The sequence below is a fragment of the Bos grunniens genome, chromosome 11, assembly GCF_055505025.1.
Source record: "Bos grunniens cultivar Pamir isolate PY7600 chromosome 11, Bosgru_T2T1.0, whole genome shotgun sequence".
Lineage (NCBI taxonomy): Eukaryota > Metazoa > Chordata > Mammalia > Artiodactyla > Bovidae > Bos > Bos grunniens.
The window spans coordinates 64,360,143-64,385,729 of NC_141175.1; the positions used below are offsets into that span (position 1 = coordinate 64,360,143).

The 25,587-nt window shown below is 41.6% G+C and overlaps 1 long non-coding RNA gene across 1 annotated transcript in view; it reads left to right on the forward strand.

The window, feature by feature from the left end:
- Positions 1-23,510, forward strand: part of LOC147363256 (uncharacterized) — a 148,418-nt gene extending 124,908 nt beyond the window's left edge. Inside the window, exon 3 of the long non-coding RNA XR_015136867.1 lies at positions 22,755-23,510. This is a non-coding gene — a long non-coding RNA (uncharacterized LOC147363256). The remainder of the gene's footprint in view (positions 1-22,754) is intronic.
- Positions 23,511-25,587: the final 2,077 nt, after the last annotated feature.

The window sequence follows — 25,587 nt, forward strand, 5'->3', positions numbered from 1 at the left end:
TTTAATAGTCCCATCAGATTTCACATGTCCAGATGAACACTGCCTTTTAAGATGGTACTTTGGGGAGCAGCACACGGGCTCCAATACAGCTGTTACTAATAAAAATGTTTGTGGCCCTCTTTTGGAATTGCCTTTTGTGTCAATTATGAGACGCATGAGACAAATCCATCCCCTTGGCCATATGTTGTTTTTGACCAAAATTGGTCTTACCCAGCTTATCCTGAAAAATGGCCCAGCATAGTCAGCTGACTTGATTTTAGAATTATTTTAGGATTTCAATTCAAACTCCCTCAAATTTGCTGTCAAAAAGCAAAATATTGCCGATATTGAGATTGTTCCAAAATATATGCTGTGAGATTTGAAAGCAACTCCCCAAGAGGAGACCAAAATCATTTTAAGCCTGGACAGCATCTCCACTGAACTTGGAAGCTCCTGGGAGGGCTGCCTTCGAGGGGATAGTCTTTGCTGTCATTCGTCTTTCTTCAAGTTCTAATAGAGTTTCCATTAGTCTGAATTCTGGCTGTTCATCAGAATTACCTGGGGGGCTTCGTCAGTCCTCCAGACACAGACCTTCTTCCCAGAGGTTCAGATTCAACAGATTGGCAGGGGCGGTCTAGGCATTGATTTTGTGTTTGCCTGTGTGCGTGCATGCACGCATGTGTGGGCGATTTAAATGTTCAGCCAGGATTAACCTCCATGTTAAAGAATCGATCTTATTAACTTTGGTCACAGTCGTTCCTATTTTTTTCTGTTGAGATAAAAATATGTTGTGCTAGGCCAAGAGGCACCACTGAAGGTTAATCTAACAGACAGGGGGCGGGGTGGGGGTGGGGCGCGAGGCGTGGGGGAGAGTTTTGTGGGCTGAACTGTCATTAGAAAACTGGCACTGTGTGCCACGACCACTAGGGGGCAGATTCCAATACATTAATTAGTGTGCAAAGAATGTTCAGTTCAGTTCGGTTGCTCAGTTGTGTCTGACTGTTTGTGACCCTATGGACTGCAGCACGTCAGGCTTCCCCGGCCATCACCAACTCCCAGAGCTTGCTCAAACTCATGTCCATCGAGTCGGTGATGCCATCCAACCATCTCATCCTCTGTCATCCCCTTCTCCTCCTGCCTTCAATGTTTCCCAGCATCAGGGTCTTTTCCAATGAGTTAGTTCTTTGTATCAGGTGGCCAAAGTATTGGAGTTTCAGTGCAAAGAATGTAGTCTTCAAGAAAAAAAAAATCCTAGGAAATAAAAGAAAAAGTGGTCGGAAGTTTTGTGATCAGATTACCTACCTCAGGTGCCTCATTTTACTGAGTCTCCCAAATGCCACGATTCCTTCAAAGTTACCAGCCATGGAAGGGCTTCCCTGGTGGTTCAGAGAGTAAAGAATCTGCCTGAAATGCAGGAGACCCAAGTTCGATCCCTGGATCGGGAAGAGCCCCTGGAGAAGGGAATGGCAACCCACTCCAGTATTCTTGCCTGGGGAATTCCATGGACAAAGGAGCCTGGCAGGCTACAGTCCAGGGGGTCCCAAAGAGTTGGACATGACTGACTAACATACACACACACACACCAGCCATGGAACTGTCAGTGCTAATAATAGAAGAGATAGTATAGAGAAAGAAAAGTTGCTGATGTATTTTGACCTCTGTGTTGCACTGCACCCATTATTTCATTTAATCCTGTATAACCCTATGAAAGTGTTGTCACCACCTTTTTGTGGATGAGGAAATTTTGTATATATAATAAAGCCAGAGGTGTAAGTCACTTACACAGTGTTAACAGTGAGTAAGTATTAAGAGTACAGGAAAAAAAAATGTTTATCAGAGTTTAAAATTCAGGTCTTTCTAATTCCTAAGTTCGTACTCTTTCTTTATGCACACAATCTTTCTGAGGAAGGGTGGTGTTTTAGTGTGTGAGTTTTTGTTTTTGTCATCACACATCAGATGGATTAAAGTGAGGAGTTTGGTGCTATTCTTGTCATTTTTGTCAGAATGATCGTAAGTGGGATGGATCTAAATAGTAGATGTGCCATCACCTATATATGAGGAGAGTCAGATTCTTTGTTCAAATACCACCTAAAAGGTTTAAGGGAAAGAACTCTGGGCCATAACCTATTAGAAAATGGTTCATTTACTGGCTATGTCCCCTGAAAGAATAAAAGCTCTGTGAGGGCAGGGCTCTGTGTATTTCACTTATTTGGCATGTGATAGCTATGCAAAAATATTTGTCAAATATCCCAGTCAAAGAATGAATGCATGTATGATTGCCTACATGAAAGTCTTGAGATCTAAATTACTTTCTTGGCTATACTGCAAAGCTACAGTCATCAAAACAATATGGTACTGGGACAAAAACAGACGTTTATATCAATGGAATAGGATAGAAAGCCCAGAAATAAACTCATGCACATGTGGCCAATTAATCTACAACAAAGAAGGCAAGAATATACAATGGAGAAGACAGTCTTTTCAGTAAGTGGTGCTGGGACAAGTGGAAAGTTACATGTAAATGAATGAAATTAGAGTATTCTCTAACACTATATAGAAAAATAAACTCAAAATGGAATAAAGATCTAAAGGTACTATAAAACTACTAGAGGAAAACTAGATAGAACACTATTTGACGTAAATCACATCAATGTTTTCTTGGATCTGTCTCCTAGAGTAATGGAAATGAAAACAAAAATAAACAAACCCCAGAGGGAAACAGGGCTGGAAACTGAGACACAGCACATGTGTGAAGTCTTTTCTGAAGTTGGTCAATATCTTTTTTAAAAAACAAAAACATATCAAGTTTATTTAAAATCTTTTGTGGTATCTGTCGTTTTTTCCAGACTTTAAACTTTTTATTTTGTACTGGGGTATGGCTGATTAACAATGCTGTGGTGGTTTCAGGTGAACGGTGAAGGGACTCAGCTATACATGTACCTGAATCCGTTCCCCCCCAAACCCTCCCCCCATCCAGGTGAAGTTGATCAAGATCTTAAACTTTTGGGTTGAGGTAGGGGGCAGCAAATTCCCTTTGTAATTTAAGATAATTTGAGTTGGGTTTCTGTCACTTGCAACCAGAAGAGTGCTGAATGATATACAGATTAAGTTACCTGCTGAACATCTCATACCTTGTACCTGGTGAAGCTGGGCTTGGAACTCAGATTTGCCGAGAATCCTGAGCTAGTCCATCAAGAGCTCTCATGATAATGATGGCTGTGATTGCTGCCCATGTTCAGCATTCCTCCCTGGAGTTTTTCATTAGAGCTTGAAGTAGGGGACATCAAACTGTTTCTGGCCTGAGTGTGATGTAATCATTATTTTAGTGACTCACTAGGATCTCCACAGTCTTTCTCAAAAAAACTTGAGTTCTGTGGCTAACTTCTTAATATGTATATTTCCTTCTTCCTTGGTAATAGAATACTTCATGTAACCATGTTTACATGGTCATCTAGAATAAAGACCGTATTTCTTGGTGGAGCCATGTTTCCTTTTTTTTTTTTTTTTCACTTTATTTATTTATTTGGAGGCTACTTACTTTACAATATTGTAGTGGTTTTTGCCATACATTGACATGAATCCACCACGGGTGTACATGTGTTCTCCATCCTGAACACCCCTCCCACCTCCTTCCCCATCCCATCCCTCTGGGTCATCCCAGTACACCAGCCCCGAGCACCCTGTATCATGCATGGAACCTGGACTGGTGATCCGCTTCACATATGATAATACACATGTTTCAATGCCATTCTCCCAAACCATCCCACCCTCGCCCTCTCCCACAGAGTCCAAAAGACTGTTCTATACATCTGTTGCTGTCTTGTATACAGGGTTATCGTTACCATCTTTCTAAATTCCATATACATGCGTTAGTATACTGTATTGGTGTTTTTCTTTCTGGCTTACTTCACTCTGTATAATAGGCTCCAGTTTCATCCACCTCATTAGAACTGATTCAAATGTTTTCTTTTAAATGGCTGAGTAATATTCCATTGTGTATATGTACCACAGCTTTCTTATCCATTCATCTGCTGATGGACATCTAGGTTGCTTCCATGTCCTGGATATTATAAACAGTGCTGCGATGAACACTGGGGTACATGTGTCTCTTTCAATTCTGGTTTCCTTGGTGTGTATGCCCAGCAGTGGGATTGCTGGGTCATATGGCAGTTCTATTTCCAGTTTTTAAAGGAATCTCCACACTGTTCTCCATAGTGGCTGTACTAGTTTACATTCCCACCAACAGTGTAAGAGGGTGCCCTTTTCTTCACACCCTCTCCAGCATTTATTGCTTGTAGACTTTTGGATAGCAGCCATTCTGACTGGCATGAAATGGTACCTCATTGTGGTTTTGATTTGCATTTCTCTAATAATGAGTGATGTTTAGCATCTTTTCATGTGTTAGCCATCTGTATGTCTTCTTTGGAGAAATGTCTGTTTAGTTCTTTGGCCCATTTTTTGATTGGGTCATTTATTTTTCTGGAATTGAGCTGCAGGAGTTGCTTGTATATTTTTGAGATTAATTCTTTGTCAGTTGCTTCATTTGCTATTATTTTCTCCCATTCTGAAGGCTGTCTTTTCACCTTGCTTATAGTTTCCTTTGTTGTGCAGAAGCTTTTAATTTTAATTAGGTCCCATTTGTTTATTTTTGCTTATATTTCCAATATTCTGGGAGATGGGTTATAGAGGATCCTGCTGTGGTTTATGTTGGAGAGTGTTTTGCCTATGTTTTCCTCTAGGAGTTTTATAGTTTCTGGCCTTACATTTAGATTTTTAATCCATTTTGAGTTTATTTTTGTGTATGGTGTTAGAAAGTTTTGTAGTTTCATGTTTTTACAAGTGGTTGACCAGTTTTCCCAGCACCACTTGTTAAAAAGACTGTCTTTTCTCCATTGTATATTCTTGCCTCCTTTGTTGAAGATAAGGTGTCCATAGGTGTATGGATTTATCTCTGGGCTTTCTATTTTGTTCCATTGATCTGTATTTCTGTTTTTGTGCCAGTACCATACTGTCTTGATGATTGTGGCTTTGTAGTGGAGCCTGAAGTCAGGCAGGTTGATTTCTCTGGTTCCATTCTTCTTTCTCAAGATTGCTTTGGCTATTCGAGGTTTTTTGTATTTCCATACAAATTGTGAAATTATTTGTTCTAGTTCTGTGAAAAATACCAGTGGTAGCTTAATAGGGATTGCATTGAATCTATAGATTGCTTTGGGTAATATACTCATTTTCACTATATTGATTCTTCTGGTTCATGAACATGGTATATTTCTCCATTTATTTGTGTACTCTTTGATTTATTTCACCAGTGTTTTATAGTTTTCTATATATAGGTCTTTTGTTTCTTTAGGTAGATATATTCTTAAGTATTTTATTCTTTTAGTTGCAATGGTGAATGGAATTGTTTCCTTAATTTCTCTTTCTGTTTCCTCATTGTTAGTGTATAGGAATGCAAGGGATTTCTGTGTGTTGATTTTATATCCTGCAACTTAATGGAACCTTCTCCAGGATAGATCACATCCTGGGCCATAAATCTAGCCTTGGTAAATTCAAAAAAATTTAAATCATTCCAAACATCTTTTCTGACCACAATGCAGTAAGATTAGATGTCAATTACAGGAGAAAAGCTATTAAAAATTCCAACATATGGAGGCTCAACAACATGCAGTTGAATACCAACAAATCACAGAAGAAATCAAAAAAGAAATAAAAATATGCATAGAAATGAATGAAAATGAAAACAGAACAACCCAAAACCTGTGGGACACTGTAAAAGCAGTGTTATGGGGAAGGTTCATAGCAATACAGGCTTACATCAAGAAATAAGAAAAAAGTAAAATAAATAACCTAAATCTTCACCTAAAGCAACTAGAAAAGGAAGAAATGAAGAACCCCAGGGTTAGTAGAAGGAAAGAAATCTTAAAAATTAGGGCAGAAATAAATGCAAAAGAAACAAAAGAGACCATAGCAAAAACCAACAGAGCCAAAAGCTGGTTCTTTGAGAAGTTAAGTGGAACTGACAAACCATTAGCCAGACTCATCAAGAAACAAAGGGGGAAAAATCAAATCAACAAAATTAGAAATGAAAATGGAGAGATCACAACAGACAACAGAGAAATACAAAGGATCATAAGAGATTACTATCAGCAACTATATGCCAATAAAATGGACAACTTGGAAGAAATGGTGCCATATTTCTTGATGTGACTAAGTTTTAACCAATGGGATGCAAGCCTAAGAGGTGTGTGAAACTCCCAGGCAGTATCCTTACAGAGAAAAAAGCATGTATATCCTCCAGCAATTTCTCCTTTATGTTGGCTGAAATACAGATGATTGCTGGACTCAAGCAGCCACCTTGTACCATGAGGTTGAAGTCATGTGTTAAGAATGATGGAGAAACAAGAGAGAAGGAACTTAGGTCCCTGGTGATCATTGGGTTTCCATGTAAACCCCAAGTTGTCTACATTTGTATTGGGAGAAATGCCTCTTTCACTTATGCCACTGTTTTGTTGTTGCTACTATTGTTTTCATTACTAGCAGCTGAATCTAATCCTAACTAATACAGGTCCTTTCTATAAATCACATCCAGGGCAAGGGCAGAAGCCTCTCACAGCTTTGGAGACCAATCAGCAAATGCATCCTAAATAAAGTCTGGGGGCTTATGAATATCAGAGTGATTGATGCCAGAAGTGGGTTTATGTGCTGCTGAAGATTTGTAGGGACTTGAGAAGGTTGCGGGAAAAATATCAATAACCTCAGATATGCAGATGACACCACCCTTATGGCAGAAAGTGAAGAGGAACTAAAAAGCCTCTTGATGAAAGTGAAAGAGGAGAGTGAAAAAGTTGGCTTAAAGCTCAACATTCAGAAAACGAAGATCATGGCATCTGGTCCCATCACTTCATGGCAAATAGATGGGGAAACAGTGGAAGCAGTGTCAGACTTTATTTTTTTGGGCTCCAAAATCACTGCAGATGGTGACTGCAGCCATGAAATTAAAAGACGCTTGCTCCTTGGAAGGAAAGTTATGACCAACCTAAATAGCATATTGAAAAGCAGAGACATTACTTTGCCAACAAAGGTCCATCTAGTCAAGGCTATGGTTTTTCCAGTAGTCATGTATGGATGTGAGAGTTGGACTGTGAAAAAAGCTGAGCACCGAAGAATTGATGCTTTTGAACTGTGGTGTTGGAGAAGACTCTTGAGAGTCCCTTGGACTGCAAGGAGATCCAACCAGCCCATTCTAAAGGAGATCAGTCCTGGGTGTTCTTCAGAAGGAATGATGCTAAAGCTGAAACTCCAGTACTTTGGCCACCTCATGCGAAGAGTTGACTGATTGGAAAAGACTCTGATGCTGGGAGGGATTGGGGGCAGGAGGAGAAGGGGATGACAGAGGATGAGATGGCTGGATGGTATCACCGACTCGATGGACATGAGTTTGAGTGAACTCGGGGAGTTGGTGATGGACAGGGAGGCCTGGCGTGCTGCAATTCATGGGGTCGCAAAGAGTTGGACATGACTGAGCAACTGAACTGAATTGAGGGGATTCTGTATTTGTATTCTTTTTCTGTGGTGTTACAAACTTCAGACTCCGCAACACCTGGATCTTTTGATGGCATAGACTGCTGGGTTTTTAAAAAAATTATGTATTTATTTGGCTGTGCTGGGTCTTAGTCGTAGCATGCAGGATGTTTTAGTGGTGGTTTGTGAGATCTTTAGTTATGACATCTGGGATCTTTTGTTACAGCATGCGAATGCTTTAGTTATGGTATATGAATTCTTAATTGCAGCATGTGGGGTCTCATTCCCCACCCAGGAATTGAACCTGGGCCCCCTGCCTTGGGAGCTAGGAATCTTAGCCACTGGACCAACAAGGAAGTCCCTAGACTACTGTTTTCATCTTGACTTGCAAGGGCATGACTCAGGGATGCCTTAGGACATCTCAGGAAGGAGATACGCCTGAAGACATCCTGTTTTCTCTTACTCCCATCTATCCTGTAGGGTCTCCCCCCAGATCATATCTCCTTCAGGAAGCCTTCTCTGAATGTCAGAAAGCAGCTTGTGTCTTTTTCTCTCCAACTCGTGGTCTTCAGGAGTCATCTTTATTACCTTACCTGTTCTCAGCTGTGTTGTAGAAAGTGCACTGACCTTGGAATCAAAAGATCTGGACTTGAGGCCTGACTTGATTTCTAAGGAGACATAATGCTTTGACCAAGTATTAATAACTTAGGCTCTCTGGGCTTAAGGTTTTTAAAATTTGTAATGAGAAGGCTTCCATGGTGGCTCAGTGGTAAAGAATCTGCCTACCAAGCAGGAGATCCCTGGATTTGATCCCTGGAGAAGGAAATGGCAACCCGCTCCAGTATTCTTACCTGGAAAATTCTATGGATAGAGGAGACTGGTGGGCTACAGTCCACGGGTTCGCAAATGAGTGAGACTTAGCAACCAAGCAATAACAACAACAAATGAAAGGATGATAGCATTTGCTTTAACTAGTTAGCCAGAGGAAGGCAATGGCACCCCACTTCAGTACTTTTGCCTAGAAAATCCCATGGACGGAGGAGCCTAGTAGGCTGTAGTCCATGGGGTCGAGAAGAGTCGGACGCGACTGAGCGACTTCACTTTCACTTTTCACTTTCATGCATTGGAGAAGGAAATGGCAACCCACTCCAGTGTTCTTGCCTGGAGAATCCCAGGGACGGGGGAGCCTGGTGGGCTGCCGTCTATGGGGTCGCACAGAGTCGGACACGACTGAAGCGACTTAGCAGCAGCAGTTAGCCAGAGGATGAAATTAGGTAGAATATGTGTAATTGCTTGATTGATGAAGCAATGTGATAAAATTAAGCATATTATGATTACTAGTATCCTAATCCCAAGTGTTGAGCTCCTCTTAGCTTTAATGCTACCTGTTGGACCCCACAGGTGCTCAACCACCTGCTATTGTATATTGTTCTCTAATGGTTTTGTGTGCCAAATTTTATTTTTACTAGTGAATGGGTAGGTCCTAAAAGGTAAGGACCATGTTTTATAATCTCTGAGTACCTAGAACAGAGCCGGGCATACAGAAGGCATTTTAGGTACAAAATGAGGCATAGATGGAGTCATAGTTGCTATCCAACAAAAAATAATTTGTTGGCAAATGTACTGTTGCCTTCAATCAAGCTCTTTGCTATATTATTTTCAGGAACTGTTTGGACTTGGGAAAGCAAACTCACATCAAGCAAGCTCACAGGACTGTGATGTATAGCAGCCTAGATATCAACTTTTTAGAATAGGGAAGTGTTTTCTGATCACTGAAATGCTTGTGCTTCCTGCCTAGCCCTTCCTGGTACCTGCATGCCAGGGAGGCCAGATTTGTTTGTATTAAGAAGGTTGCTTGGTCAACCTGGAATCATGGTGTGGAGAAGTAGACTGCTCTGAGGAGTATTCAATCTTGTCCACTGCATGGTTTCATAAATCACTTCTGACCCACAACAGAGTCCACTTCTCCTGGAACAGAAAGTTCACAACCCTTGGACTTAGTGCCTCTCCCACTTGAACACCAGTGAAAAAACAGAGACAAAAAAAATAAAATAAAATAAACAGGGTCAACTTACCTTTACACAGACTTCCCTTTTCATATTCCAGGCTTTCTCTTAACAGGGTACAATAGAATTGATTTTGTGTCTGCTTATTAAATTACAATTATATTCAATTGTGCTTCCCTAGTGTCTTAGTAATGTGTGCTCAGTCATGTTTGACTTTTTTGTGACCCCATGGACTGTAGCCTGCCAGGCTCCTCTGTCCATAGGATTTTCTAGGCAAGAATACTGGAGCAGGTTGCCATTTCCTTCTCTGCAGGATCTTTCCAACTCAGGGATCAAACCCACATCTCTTACATCTCCTGCGTTGGCACGTGGATTCTTTACCACTGCGCCACCTGGGAACTACCCGCTAGTATCTTAGCTTGGACTACTACAACAAAACACCATTGATAGGCATGTATCCAAAGAACCCGAGAACACTAATTTAAAAATTCATATGTACCAGTCCATTCTAAAGGATATCAGCCCTGGGTGTTCTTTGGAAGGAATGATGCTAAAGCTGAAACTCCAGTACTTTGGCCACCTCATACGAAGAGTTGACTGATTGGAAAAGACTCTGATGCTGGAAGGGATTGGGGGCAGGAGGAGAAGGGGATGACAGAGGATGAGATGGCTGGATGGCATCACTGACTCGATAGACGTGAGTTTGAGTGAACTCCAGGAGTTAGTGATGGACAGGGAGGCCTGGCGTCCTGCAATTCATGGGTCGCAGAGTCGGACACGACTGAGCGACTGAACTGAACTGAACCCCTATATTAACTGCAGTAGTATTTACAATAGCCAAGATATGGAAATAATTTGTCTGTTATTGGATGAGTAGATAAAAATGTGGTATATATACTTAGTGGAATGCTACTCAGCTATAAAAAGGAACAAAATCCTGCCATTTGTGAAGACATGGATGGACCTTGAAGATATTAGTCTAAGTGAAATAAGTCATACAGAGAAAGACAAATACTGTATGATTTCACTCAAATGTGGACTCTAAAAAGGGCTTTCCGGGTGATGCTAGTGGTAAAGAACCTGTCTGCCAATGCAAGAGATGTTAAGAGACACAGTTTGATCCCTGGGTTGGGAAGATCTGCTGGAGGAGCGCACAGCAACCCACTCCAGTATTCTTGCCTGGAGAATCCCATGGACAGAGGAGACTGATGGGCTATGATCCATAGGGTTGCAAAGAGTTGGATATGACTGAAGTGACTTAGCATGTGTGCATGGAATCTAAAAAGCAAAACTGAAACTAATGCAAACTCATAGATACAGAGATCAGATTAGTGGTTACTAGAGGGGAAGGGGGTTGGGGGAGTGGGTGGAACAAGTGAAGGGAGTCAACTGTATGGTGATGAAAGGTAACTAGAAGACTTGTCCTGGTGATCACTTTGTAGTATATATGGATGTCAAATTATAACTGTGCAGCTGAAATTATATAACTTAAAAATGCCATAGACTGGGTAGCTTAACTGAAATTTATTTTTCATAGTTCTAGAAACTGAAGAGTGCCAGTTTGGTTCCTGGGGAGAGTCCCCTTCCAGACCTGCAGACAGTCTTCTTGCTGAACCCTCACATAGTGGAGAGAGAGGAGAGAGAGAGTTCTTGGGTCTTTCTCTTTCTTATAAAGACACCAGTCTCATCATGGGGGCTTCACCCTCAGGACTTCATCTAAACCTAAGTATCTCCCGAGGGCCCTAATACCATCCTACCCACTTCCTTATACCATCACATTGGGGGAATTTGGGCTTCAATATATATATTTAAGAGTGTGGACACAAACATTCAGCCCATAGCATGCAGATTCTATCTATCTCTGTAGCCATCTAGCTAGTTATCTATCTACTGCTGCTGCTGCTGCTGCTGCGTTGCTTCAGTCGTGTCCGACTCTGTGCGACCCCATAGATGGCAGCCCACCAGGCTTCCCATCCCTGGGATTCTCCAGGCAAGAACACTGGAGTGGGTTGCCATGTCCTTCTCCAATGCATGAAAGTGAAAAGTGAAAGTGAAGTCGCTCAGTCGTGTCCGACTCTAGCGACCCCATGGACTGCAGCCTACCAGGCTCCCCGTCCGTGGGATTTTCTAGGCAAGAGTACTGGAGTGGGGTGCCATTGCCTTCTCCGTCTATCTATCTAAGGCCTTCTTAAATGAACAATGCAAATAAATAGAGAAAAACAACATTATGGAAAAGACTAGAGATCTCTTCGAGAAAATTGGAGATGTCAATGGAATATTTCATGTAAAGATGGGCACAATAAAGGACAGAAGTGGCAAGGACCTAACAGAAGCAGAAGACATTAAAAAGAGGTGGCAAGAATACACAGAACTATACAAAAAAAAGTTCTTAATGCCACAGATAGACACCATGGTGTGGTCACTCACCTAGAGTTGGACTTCCTAGAGTGTGAAGTCAAGTGGGCCTTAGAAGCATTACTACAAACAAAGCTAATGGAGGTGATATAATTCCAGCTGAGCTCTTTCAAATCCTAAAGGATGATGCTGTTAAAGTGCTGCATTCAATATGTCAGCAAATGTAGGAAACTCAGCAGTGGCCACAGGACTGGAAAACTTTTCATTCCAATCCCAAAGGAGCAATGCCAAAGAATGTTCAAACTACCATTCTTTTGTGCTCATTTCATATGCTAGTGAGCTTATGCTCAAAAATCCTTCAAGCTAGGCTTTAGCAGTACATGAACCAAGAACTTCCAGATATACATTCTGGGTTTAGAAAAGGCAGAAGAACAAGAGATCAAATTGCCAGCATTTATTGGATTATGGAGAATGCAAGGGAATTCCAGAAAAACATCTACTCCTGCTTCACTGACTATGCTAAAGCCTTTGACTGTGTGGATCACAACAAACTGAAAAATTCTTAAAGAGATGGGAGTACCAGACCAACTTACCTGTCTTCTGATAAACCTGTATGCAGGTCAAGAAGCAAGTGTTAGAATTGGACACGAAGCAATGGACGGTTCAAAATCAGGAAAAGAGTAGGACAAGGCTGTATATTGTCACCCTGTTTATTTAACTTATATGCAGAGTATATCATACAAAATGCTGGGGATGGCTGAATCACAAGCTAGAATCAAGATTGATGGGAGAAATATTAATTACCTCAGATACGCAGCTGATATCACTGTAATGGCAGAAAGCAAAGAGGAACTAAAGAGCCTCTTGATGAGGGTGAAAGAGGACAGTGAAAAAGTGGCATAAAACATAACATTAAAAAAACTAAAAACTAAGATCAAGGCATCTTGTCCCATCACTACATGGCAAGTAGAAGGGGGAAAAGTGGAACCAGTGATAGATTTTCTTTTCTTGGGCTTCAAAAATCACTGTGGACAGTGACTGGAGCCATGAAATTAAAAGACGCTTGCTCCTTGGAAGGAGAGTATGGCAAACTTAGACAGCATATTAAAAAGCAGAGGCATTATTTTGCTGACACAGGTCCGCTTAATCAAAGTTATAGTTTTTCCAGTAGTCATTTGCAGATGTGAGAGTTGGGCTGTAAAGAAGACTGAGCACCAAAGAACTGATGCTTTCAGACTGTGGTGCTGGAGAAGACTCTTGAGGGTCCCTTGGACTGCAATGAGATCAAACCAGTCAATCCTAAAGGAAATCAACACTGAATATTCACTGGAAGAACTGATGCTGAAGCTGAAGCTCCAATACTTCGGCCACCTGATAAAAGGACTGACTCATTAGAAGAGATCCTGATGCTGGGAATGATGAGGGCAAGAAGAGAAGGGGGCAGCAAAGGATGAGATGGTTAGATAGTATCAATGACTCAATGGACATGAGTCTGAGCAAACTTGGAGAAGGTAATGGTGAACAGGGGAAGCCTGCTGCTCTACAGTCCATGGGGTTGCAAAGAGTCAGACACGACTTAGTGGCTCAACAACAACAGATCATCTATCTATCTACCTACCATAATTTGAAATTCCTAGTATTCTTGGTCTCCTAGTTATGCTACAGGCATGGCTTATATTCGCCTAATTTGCCCATCTTGTGCATCTTTGTGGCTTTAGGGAATGGGAGGGAAGATCCTGGTTTAGGGGCTGCCATTGTCAACTGGGGTTTGAGACTGCCAAACTACTCAATCTGTTGACTTTCTACCACAGATGAGTAACCACAGCCAATGTGTGCAACTTAAAATAAAATGTTTAACTGGTTTAACTCTTGCAGATAATCTTGACTTTAAGTTCTTGAGAACACCTCACTGCTATCCCTTCCAAAATCAGGGATTCTGGAACGATTTATATGTCAAATAATGTTTGTAGTCTTGATTCCTAGACCCTGTCCTATACCTTCCAGCCTCACTGGCTGGAGTCAGCCTCACTCAACTGACTTGTTGATTTTTATTGCCACCTGTTTTCAGCGCACCTGAAATAGATCACTTGAAAATTCACCCAGCCCTGAGCCATAATCCAGTGCAGTTATAAGGCACTTTTTTTTTTTTTTCTTGCTGAGAAATTAACACCTTCTCCTTTGTCCCAACTTTCTGGGATCATTTCCAATATGTCCTGGCTGGGAGTTAATTAAATCTGTGTTGACACATACTCAATTTCAAGTGGCTTTGCACATACAGGAAACCTGTTGAGATTTTGCCTTTTGGATCCAAAAACCACTGATCCATCCTTTTATTCCAATTCTGGGGGTAAGTTTTCCAATCTCCAGAGAAGGATGGAATTTAAAGTGGGAAATGTATGGGGTTCCCCACCTTAAGAAACCATGATCTCCCATTTTCCTATAAAGGTTTCTAAATTTCAAGACCTACCTTCTGCATGAAATTTCATATTTTCTATTAAACCAGCTGGATTTATGATTACAGGAAGTGCTCAGAGGCAGGGCAGGAGCAAATAAGTAAGTTTAGAGCCCTCAACACTACAGCAGCTGTTTCAAGAACACAATACTCAAAACCAGAGTCAGAAGATATAAATGTAGGTCAAGTAATTTAAAATTCTGATTGGATATTGCATATGTACAGCCAGGAGTGTTTTTTTTTTTTTCTTCTTTTTTTTCTCCTCATCGAGAGCTAGAGATTTGGGTGGGTTACAGGAAGAGTTATTAGCAGCAACATCTCAAATCTTTGATTCACCCCAAAAGGCACGTCAACCTTATCTGTTGTTAAGTGCTTATTTTAGTGTCTAGAGAGTCACTGGTGAACAGGGTGAGCAACCCTCCATACTGAGCTGTGGCTGAGATTCTAAAATCCTTGCATGTGTTGGTTCTCACACAACTGGGTCTGTCAGGGCTGCTGCATTGTTGCTGTTCAATTGCTAAGTCTTGTCTGACTCTTGTGACACCATGGACTGTAGCCTGCCAAGCTCCTTTGTCCATGGGATTTCCCAGGCAAGAATATTGGAGTGGGTTGCCATTTCTCCAGGGTATCTTCCCAACTCAGGGATTGAACCTGTGTCTTCTGCATTGGCAGGCAGGTTCTTTATTACTACGCCAAGGAAACCTGGGGCTGTGGTCCTAGCTGGCAAACTGGCACTGTTGGCTATATTTGAATTACAGGTGTGTCTTATTTAGGCTGCCCAACATTCTCTCTCTCTTTTAAAATGAGCCAACTTAAAAAATTTAGAACAGGATTTTGTGTTCATCTTGAAAACTCAGGGGCTCTGTTAACACCATTGGCATCCCTGCCTGATAACAATGGGTTGGCACTGAATGACACTGCCCCCTTAGGATCAGACTCATGTGCCCAGTTTACCAATTCCAATGTGGCTTACAACCTTCATTTACAGAGTAACTATATATAAAAATTTGCCACTCCAGCATCCAATGATGTCCTGACACCTCAGCAGCGTGAGATAGATGCTCATCGCCTCTGTTGGAGGGGAAAAGACACAAGTTATTCTGTTGCTTCCATATAAGTCCAGAAGGAGTATGTCAGAACAGGTGGTCATGAGAAAATGAGTCATGGGCTATGGGGCAGGTTTTTTGGTGACTTGATGGGGAAGGAAGGTCAAGTCTGGAGTGAGGGTGGGAAAGACAAAGGGTGGCTCTGAGACCAGAGAAAGTGACACCAGAAGGAGGCTGGCACCTTTGCCAAGTAGACTGTGAAAAAGTGTTGGGTTGTCTTGAATAACACCAAGGAAGACGTGATGGCCAAGTGACATCGTACATGTTTATTCAAACCAGTCCTTTCTCCCCAGAAGACCGTGTGTTCCCTCTAGTACAGAGCCATGGGCAGAGACCGGGTTTCATTCTTCTCTGTGTTATGGCATCCATGCAGTTACAGTGCCCATCCAGGGGCGCAGTAAATGGCCTTGAAATGTATGCCCTGTATGTGCATGTGTATGTGTGCGGCAGGTGTGTGTGCACACCTAAATGCAGAAGGGGCACGAGTGGGAGTGGATGAAGGGTGGATATTAATAGAGAGAGCGAGAGAAGAGGAAAAGTGTCTTGGGGGTGTATAGCACACGCCAAGAAGTACAGGTCTTTGTCATCAGATGACAATGGTTCATTTAGAAATATTTCCCTCCCGTCCCAAGGACAAGAAGGAGGGATGGTTGGTGGATTGCATTCTTGCCCCCAAGGCCCAGGAGTCTGCAGCGACAGCTCTGAGTAATGGAGGCCAGGGTGAGCAGCCTCATTTAGAGAATTGTTGGATACTCACCAAGCCTCCTCTGACATCCATTTTCTTTACATCTGTCCCTGTTTCTAACTCAGAATATTCTTGGCACATGATTTGGCATGGATGGAGACATGAAAGATGATGTGACAGAGTGGACCTGAAGTCAAACAGACCTGGGTGCAAGCCTGTACCACACTCCCCTCCCCCCACCAAGCTGTGTGACCTTAGGCAAGCTCTTTAGTCTCTCTGAGCTTTGGCTTCTCTGCTAAAGTGAAGATGTTCATTGCCTTCACCTCTTAGAGTTTATGTGAAGAGTAAACATTGCCTGGCATTTGGTAAACACTCCATAAATATTCCCTATTATTATTCCAGAGTTCAAAACTAAACAAATTTCTCAATCTGTAACTTGCCTCTAAGATGATTTTTAACATTGCATCCTACACAATCAGACCACTGGCTTAGATGTTTCTGATGAAATGCAGTACTCGGTTCTCTAATATTGCAATTATTTCCCAGGTTTTGGGTTGTGGCCATGCAGTGGTGACCCACAGGGATTCTACAAAACAGCCTTCTATTTGTGTGCTGTGACCCTCTTTAGTTTGGAGTGAGGTGCCAGCCCTGGCCTCTGCTGTATCATACCAACTCTCAGATCACTTACCGTCGTTAAAAAGCACCATCTGCCTCAGTCCTCTTTGCAGAAAGCCTCCCTGACTCCCATCAGGTGTCCCAGGGAGTTTCTTGACCATGCTGCTCAAACCTAACCATGCTGGCTGGCCACATCACAGCAGGCGGGGTTGGCTCAAAACCTCACACCAATTTTCCCCTCCTCCTCTCTCAGAAACTTGGAACTTCTCCCAAGTGTTGACAGAGACCCACTTCGGACCTGAACTAGAGAAAACTCGTCATAGCCCAACACATGAAATTGAAGGCTCTTTCTCACTTCTCCCATCTCCTCCCCGCTCCCTCCCCTTCCCATTCGTAGAAAGGGAAGATGAAATGCAGCGTTAGCCCTTGTTCCTATAGCCTAGCTCCTCCGATGAGCATGTCAGGCTGGATACTGTAGCTAAACATAAATGAACGGTTATTAATGATGGTCATAATGTTTTCTAGCAGTTAGCTGGCTGTGATTCTAGGATTTTTTTTCCACTGTGTTTTGAAGGGTTAGGTTATTTAAACTTACCATCAAATAGAATCAAATCAAAGTGAGCTAATTTTTCTTAAACACTAATCATTTTAAGGCTATTGAACTAAATATAGAGGCAGTTCATTAAATCATTAAAACAGCCTGCAATAATGCTCACAAAGTCATTATGGAGCTATTCCCTAGCCAGAGAGGTAGTGTTGCCTTAAGCACAGTTTAATCAAATTAGATGGTGGGCTATGTCATGGGGTTTCTCCTATTGATATTCATTAAAAATACATGATTTATCACTAATCTCTGTGAGGTAGATCCCACTCTTCCAAATGAATTTTGTAAATGTCAAGGGGAAGAAAACAGAATGGCGTATTGTTATAATAATTTAAGAGTGGTGTGATCACATTTACATTTTATATACTATGCAATTTAGGAACAGATAATAGCTTTAACAAGGCTAAACTTTTTTCCTTAGTTAAAGTTAGAACAGAAAGGCTGAACCCTCAGGATTAGGCATTATATTTTATCTCAGAATGGGCCCCAACATTTGAATTATCTTTTCGTAGAATGGTAGCTCAGCCCATTGTTCAGCTAATGCTGCTCTCAGATTCTTTGGTAGAGTTATTTCTACATAAATTTATGCTGCGCTGTTCAGTCATAATACGATTCCCATTTTCAGATGCTGTCATGATTCGGCATTTGGGAGAGGCGGGTGTTTTCTGGCCCCGAGAACCTCCTTCTGTGCTCACACTTCATCTTCCATCCCGCATTGGCCTCAAGATCTCCCCTCTCAACCCTTGTGGAATCTGCCTGGCTTCTTCCTTCTCAGTGGACTGTAAAGGGCTGATAACAGTTTAAAAGGGTTACCCCACCCAGAGGTATTTGCATTTTAACTGGGATCAAAGCTGAAACTAAAGGGATTAAGTCCTAATAGTAGAATTTTAAGCATCAACCAGTGGGTGGAAGAGGATTTTTTTTCTGCTGTCAGAGGCCCTCGAGCCTTGATGAGAGAGGAGGATGGTCCCCAGTGGGCAAGGTCAGACCAGAGGTGGGTGATGGGAAATTCGGTAGCAAGTAGACCAATCCTGGTTCTCCCTCTCCCGTGTTGTGCTTTTTTTTTTTAAAACTATGAAATGAGCTTTCTCTGTTTTAAGAAATTCCTTCCTAAACAGATATCTTTCTAGGGGATACACCTTGAATTATTGATATTCTGACTTGTCCTCCAAATATTCCCACCCCACCTCCCACGAAAAAAAACTGGGACTAACATTTGAAACTCAGATTTACAGTTTGGTTTAAAACTCTCAATCTTGCCTTTAAAATATCCCTGAAGGAAGAAAGACACTTAAAGAGGGAGCAGTACCCTTCTTCGGTATAAAAATGTGCTCATTCCTAGCAAGACACATGAGATGTCTCCCTACACTTAGATGCTTATCAAAAGCTTTTCAGAATATGACTTGCAGCCAGAATGGTCAGAATCAGCAGACAGAGACACTCGATTTGTACAAGATAGGAGGCTTTTAGCATCTTGGCCATTTAACCTAATCTAAAAGAGAAACACAGCTTAAATGAAATCCTACTTATTTTACTCTGCTATATTGCAGAATAATGGAATACCCACCCTTTTCTGCACAGGAGATCTCTAACTTGACTCTTGGCTCAGCGGGAAGCTCTCAGAACCATTTCCAATGCCAAACTCAAGATACAATAGGGTCTGGCCATTAGCCACAAAATCTCCTGCCCGTGAAATAATGGAGATGTGAACAGGATGGGACTGAATTATTAGCAGGAACTGACTTAACTTCTGGAAATAATAAACGAGGGTCCTAGCAAAGCCTCTTGTTAAGTGGCTAAGTGTCTAATTCACCTGGGATATTGTTTCAAAATTCATTTCATCTTTGGTAATGTGATGAAAGGAAGCGCTGTACTGGTCATTTCTCTTGTGCAAGGCTGCATGAACCTATGGGCAGGGTAAATATATTTTGATGATTAATATCTGCAAGTTTCATGGCTTAATGGGAAAATGTTAGATATATTTGAGATGATACTGCCTTTGTCCCCCTCTTCATTCATCAGGTAAACACCTTGATTACTTGCCTTCCAAGTTTGTGCCGAGTAGAACTTATGTTTTCCACTGACACTCCAGCAACATTATTCTTAGGTACTTGTGGTGGGAGAATGCCGGCAGTGGTGCGGTGACTGGTTTCAGGTGGGCAGTGTTGAGTGTGCATTGTTTAACTCACAGCTCTTCTAGAAGATGGATAACAGGAGGCCGGGAGAATAAGCAGAATGAAATGGAATATTTTCTCTTCTGCTCCCATGGCACCCCTAAACCCTCACCAAGAACTGCAGAGACAGCTTTGTTGCCATTCAGTTAAAGGATATGGGGCTTATTTTCATAGGTTTATTGAATCTCTGTTAGAAGAGAGGACTGAAATTAGAGGCCATGGAATGAAGATGGTTGAAGAGGACGAGGGTGGACAGCTCATCTTGGTTTTCTGGGGTCTGTCCCCATTTTCAAACTGAAAGTCTTGCATTCCAAAAACCCCTCAGTCCTAGGCAAACCCGCATGAATGGTGACCCTAAAAACTTTCCCACCTTTGTCCTCCTTAAACTCCATTTAAATGATGTGGGTGAACTGAGTCATTTGCATTTTAAATATATATAGATATTTATCTCCAGATTGAAAACATCTCCTTTTAAAGCTTCTACTTTTAAAAGTAGAAGCTTACTTTTACTCTTATTCTTAGTAAGTTGTAACATTTAAATCGATATCTAACCTATTAATAAAAATGATTTCTTACATTTATAATCCTTAATAATTAAAATTTTCATAGTTACTGTCCCATGTAATCCTCAAGGAGAAGGCAATGGCACCCCACTCCAGTACTCTTGCCTGGAAAATCCCATGGGCGGAGGAGCCTGGTAGGCTGCAGTCCATGGGGTCGCAAAGAGTCGGGCACGACTGAACGACTTCACTTTCACTTTTCACTTTCATGCATTGGAGAAGGAAATGGCAACCCACTCCAGTGTTCTTGCCTGGAGAATTCCAGGGACGGCAGAGCCTGGTGGGCTGCCGTCTATGGGGTCGCACAGAATCGGACATGACTGAAGCGACTTAGCAGCAGTAGCAGCAGAAAATAAAACTGAAAACAATAGCTTCCTGGTTCCATTTCATTCTGCCCACAGGGTGAAGCAAAGTTGCCTGTCCACCTTTCCTAGCTTTGAAGTCTCATTAATTTTTTTCAACCTTTAATTTCATATTGGAACATAGCTGATTAACAATGTTGTGATAGGTTCAGGTGGACAGCTGCCCTCCCACCCAGGCTGCCACATAACACTGAGCAGAGTTCCCTGTGCTATACAGTGAGATTTTGTTTGTTTTTCATTTTAAATATAGCAAAGTATACATGTCCATCCCAAACTCCTGTCCCTTCCCTTCCTTCTCCCCCTACCCCCACCTGCGGCAGCCATAAACTCTTGAAGTCTACATTTAGCAAGTGTTCACAGAGCACACACTGCACAGCCAGGACACGGTGAGAAGGACACAGTTTTCAAATCTGCCCTGTTTACCACTTAAGCCAAGCCTTCCCTAGGTCTGATTTGGAAACTATTACGTTGCCTTAAAATCCAACCCTAAGAGAATCTTAAACTCTCTCCATGCTAATCTTCAGCAGTTTGGGGTCTTCGGATGGGTTTCACCCAACAACCAAAAGGATAATAAAGTTCTCCCAATGTTAACTGATGCCATGATCATTTGAAAACCCAAAGACAGCGGAGTGAGTCTTCTCGGCAAAGTGCGTGGGGTGTGCACAGGTGTGTGGATGTGTGTACGTGCGTGTCTTCTGATAACAACCCTCATCTTCAATGCCCTATCTCAGTGCATTGGAGGAGCAGCTATGGTCAATTATGTCATTGTTAGAAAGAAGTCTAACTCTTTATTGACACAATATAGACTCTTTCAATATATAATAGTGCCATTAACCTTCATATGGTCACCAGCCAGCCCCTCCCCACAATGTCTTTAAAAGTGTGAGCTCCACAGGATGTAATTAACCTTAGACCTGTATCTGCCTCTTTTTTTTCACACAGTTGAATTTTTGCCCAAGGCCCTGACCCCACACTCACCGTGGGCCTTGGAGCTGCAGTTTTCTGTTAAGTTTGGTGTGTGCCAAGCCCACAGGGAGAAGAGACACACATGTGTCATTAGCAAGAGCATCTAGCATTGGGCTATGTACAGGTGGCAGCTTAATAAGTACTCATGGGTGACAGAATTGAGTTGTCAGGCCCTCTGTTCTCTTGGCTATTAATCCTTTTCTGTCATGGTTTAAAATACACGACGAGACAGCCAGAAAAATAAAAAACCAAAAGCTCTTCAAGCCTGGACTTCAACTGATCAGAATAGAAAAGAGTGTTTCAAAATGATGAGCGAGGTTAGTCTTTTGCATGGCATGGATGGCAGTTGGATTCTCAGACTCTGGGCATGGTCTCTGAAGGCTAGTTTTTAACTGAAAGACAGTGAAGGGTGTCTTTTCCAAAATTTGCTTTCTCTTCTTTTTTCTTACATGTAGTAATCAGCTTTCATGGTCAATAGCACATATCCCTCTAGGATAGCAAGGATTTGTCTGTCTTTTCAGTGCTTATTGCCAGTGATAAACTCAGTGCCTAGTACATAGTAGATGCTCAGTATATATTTGTTGAATAGATGAACATCATAAACCCTGAAGACAGGAAAGGAGTAAAGATAACATTTATTGTTTAATTCCAGACTACTCTATACAATTAGGTGCTTCCCAGGTGGCGCAGTGGTTAAGAATCACCTACAATGCAGGCGACACGGGTTCGATTCTTGGGTCAGGAAGATCCCCTGGAGTAGGAAATGGCAACCCACTCCAGTGTTCTTGCCTGGGAAAATTCCATAGATAGAGGAATCTGGTGGGCTACAGTCCATGGGGTCACAAAGATTTGGACATGACTTAGCAGCTGAGCACAAGTTATACAAGTGCACATATGGGGTCACAAAGAGTCAAACATGACTGAGCGACTTTCACTCTCATATATTTATAGGTAATAGAAACTGAAGCATACTTAATGAAATCTTAACTGTAGAATGGTCATATTAACCACTGTTCACACTTCCTAATCTGTTCTAATTCAGCCTTAAAATTTCTTCCTCTACTGAACAATACTGAAAAAGTCTGTGGAGTAGCATATGGATCATGTTTATCATCTGACCTCTAAAAGAAATATTTAACGATAGAAACTACATGGTACATGTTCCTAGGATGTTGTGAAATAAGAGAAGGCAGGTTTGTGAGTAATCCTAGCATGAGGCTTGATGACGCCAGCAAGAAATCCTTGGTCAGGTGAGGGCTAGCTCCCTGGGATAAGGCACAAATCCAAGCTTTTCAGGTGTCTATCAAAAATAAGGACTCTTTTGCATAATTTGGGCTATCTATATAACCTCTTGTACTGCTTTGACTTCCAGACCGGAATCAATGTATCCCAGAAGAAGCCCTGGCCAGAGGCATCTGTGCTGGTTCCACTAAGAAAGGCATGGGAGAATCCCCAGGGACAATGGCTTTCCAACCTCAAGTATTAAGTGATGTCTGGTTTCTATTATGTTGTTCCATGTCCTTTCAGAATACAACCTCTCATGGTTCCTGTTCTCCTTAGATGGAGGCATAAAACACAGTGAAGAGGAAGTACAGTGTTGAATATTCAAGTGGTTGTAAAAAGAAGATGGAAGGAGAAATTAAATCTAACTTAAATAATAGAGGGAAGGAGAAACCAACCCAGAGGGGTTTGAAACTTCTGTAAAACTAAAGACACAGAAAACACAACTGACCCAACACAGATAAGGTCAACTTGGAGTGTTCTTTGGCTACAACATGCATGAATGATGTTCTAATTGCATCCTTTCTTATCACCAGCATCTCCATGCTGGTTACAAAGTCCACCACCAGGTTTGAGACTAGGCAAGATCAGCCTCTGAAGAAAGTGCGGTATTTGTCTTCCAGACACCAAGACAACCATGTCAGGCATGTGCAGATGGATTCCTCTACCCAAAGACACAGAAGTTAAAGAACATCATGGCGCCCCGAAGAGGGCACAAGACTGAGGAAACCAGTCACCCTTCTCCAAAGAGAAGCCAAAGTACAGCAGTGGAGCTGAACTCAACTCTTTCTAGGAAATCTCTGACATTTCTCTCTTATCCCTTCCAAAATAAATGTACGAGAACAGAGAACTGACATGCTCCTTGGTCAGATCTCTCTCAAGGAGGGACAATATCCCTGATCATCACAAGAGATAAGCGGGTGAGCCAGTACATTTTCATGTCATTTGGAGAAAAGCAGGTATGCTTCTTGTCACTTATAAAACAAAGAATTTTGACCTTCATTTGAAAATCTGAACTGTGTATCTTTACTCAGTGAAAGCTCATGCTCTGATGAGAACAAATCTCTTTATATCCTTAATCCAAAGGTTAGAAACAATTTATCAGTGTGATGGAGCTTTTTTATGGCATGTAGAAAAGATTGGTCTTAAGAAGCAAACAGATACAGTTTTGGCAATCATTAAACATCTTCGTTCATAAATCTTTTCTCCTCCTGACCCTAAACTGAATGAGAATTAATGTAATAAAAGTCCTGATTCTTGGAACTTTGACATTAAGAACAAATGCATACGCTATAGCCTTTCCGTATTAAATTTCTTTTCTTCTTTTCTAAGGAGGTGGGAGCAAAATGTGTCATACATCGAAATAGACCCTTGTTTGCTTTACAGAACAGGCCACTGAGAACAATTGAAATATATTAATTTAGAAAAGTCAACACATAGGAACTATTTTTCATTAATGTGTCTAAAATATAAATTTTGTATTTCTACTTAGGAAGAAAAAACAGCTGTCAGAACAGTTAGAGTAGTATGATCCCACTTGTTGTAAATTGAAGCGATTGCACATGGTTTAGAATGAGGGGAATGATCCACACCAAAAAAAAAAAAGGTGTTGATAGTGGTTGTCTGGGTACACGAGCTCATGAGTGCTTTCTGATTTCTCCTTTTTTCTTCTATTTCTCTAAGGAACATGAATTGTTCTTGTAAAAGAAAAAAGCGGGGGGAGGGGAGGATTTTAAAAATGCTAAAATAAAATTCATAAAATAATACAATACTCATAAAAATACATCACAGATGATGTGTATGTATTTTCTTAGTCTACCTCCTGAAGTTCTTTGAGTATCACCAGCCATTCCCTCTGCCTCATTTTCCAGCTACAGTTGACTCCAAGGCCTAACTGTTTCTTAGAAAGAAGATGAGGATAAGACCTCAGAGATAGGGACCAGAAGCTGGCCTGGGACCTGGGACAGCAGAATTTACTTGGTCCCTTGCTTCTGGTATTATTAATACAGAAAGATGAAAGAACCAAATCCTGGCTTCCTTTCAAAGCTTAACGTACACCAGACCCCTTTTTCTTTCCTTCTTGCCTTTCTCCTTCTTCCCTTCCCTTCCTTTATTTTTTTCTTACTAAATTTGAAGCTTCTTAGAATAGGGGCCTTGTCTTAGAGTGCTATCATAGTGTTAATCCAAGGTAGTCCAAGGTGTTTGTTGAATAAAAGCTCAGAGATGCTAAGCTGTGTACTCAAGGTCACACAGCTAGTCAACAGCATGCTAAGGAGTAGCATTCAAGCTAAATGAGAAAGCCCACAGTGGAAATATGAAAGCATATTGTGTCAAATCAAAAGGAATGCTGGCACCTCAGGCAGGAGGGCTCTGTTAGTAAACAGACAAGGACATGGTGATTAATAGCATATGTAGGGACTGAGATAAAGAGAGCAAAGGCAGGAATCAAGCTGATACACTTTGGCACATGTTTGCTAAGGCTCTGTTTATTATTACAGTTGCTTCTTCCTGGAAGCATTTTAACCATTGTTTTCAACTTCTCACAGCTAAGAAGGTATATAGCTTTGTGAAAAGCATAGGTACAACCGGCATTACATTTTTGTGGAGACTATTCATGATAAATTTCCCACCCACATTGAAATCACAATGAGCCTGTTTCCATTAAAAGTCCCCGAGAGACAAAGCACCAAGTGTGCAAGTGACAAGACTACAGATGAGAGATTTCCCCCCACTGAACTGCCTACCCCATGAGGCAGCCAATGCAACCTTCAGGCCCAGGAGGTGAGGAAGAAATAATTTTGTTGGGTAAAAGTATTCTTGGTAACTACCTCCTTCGGAAATGGAAGAATTTCATTTTTCCATCTGACAAATAGAGAAGAACCTGTTTTCAGTGAAGACACTGGAGTTAATCGTCCCAGGATAAT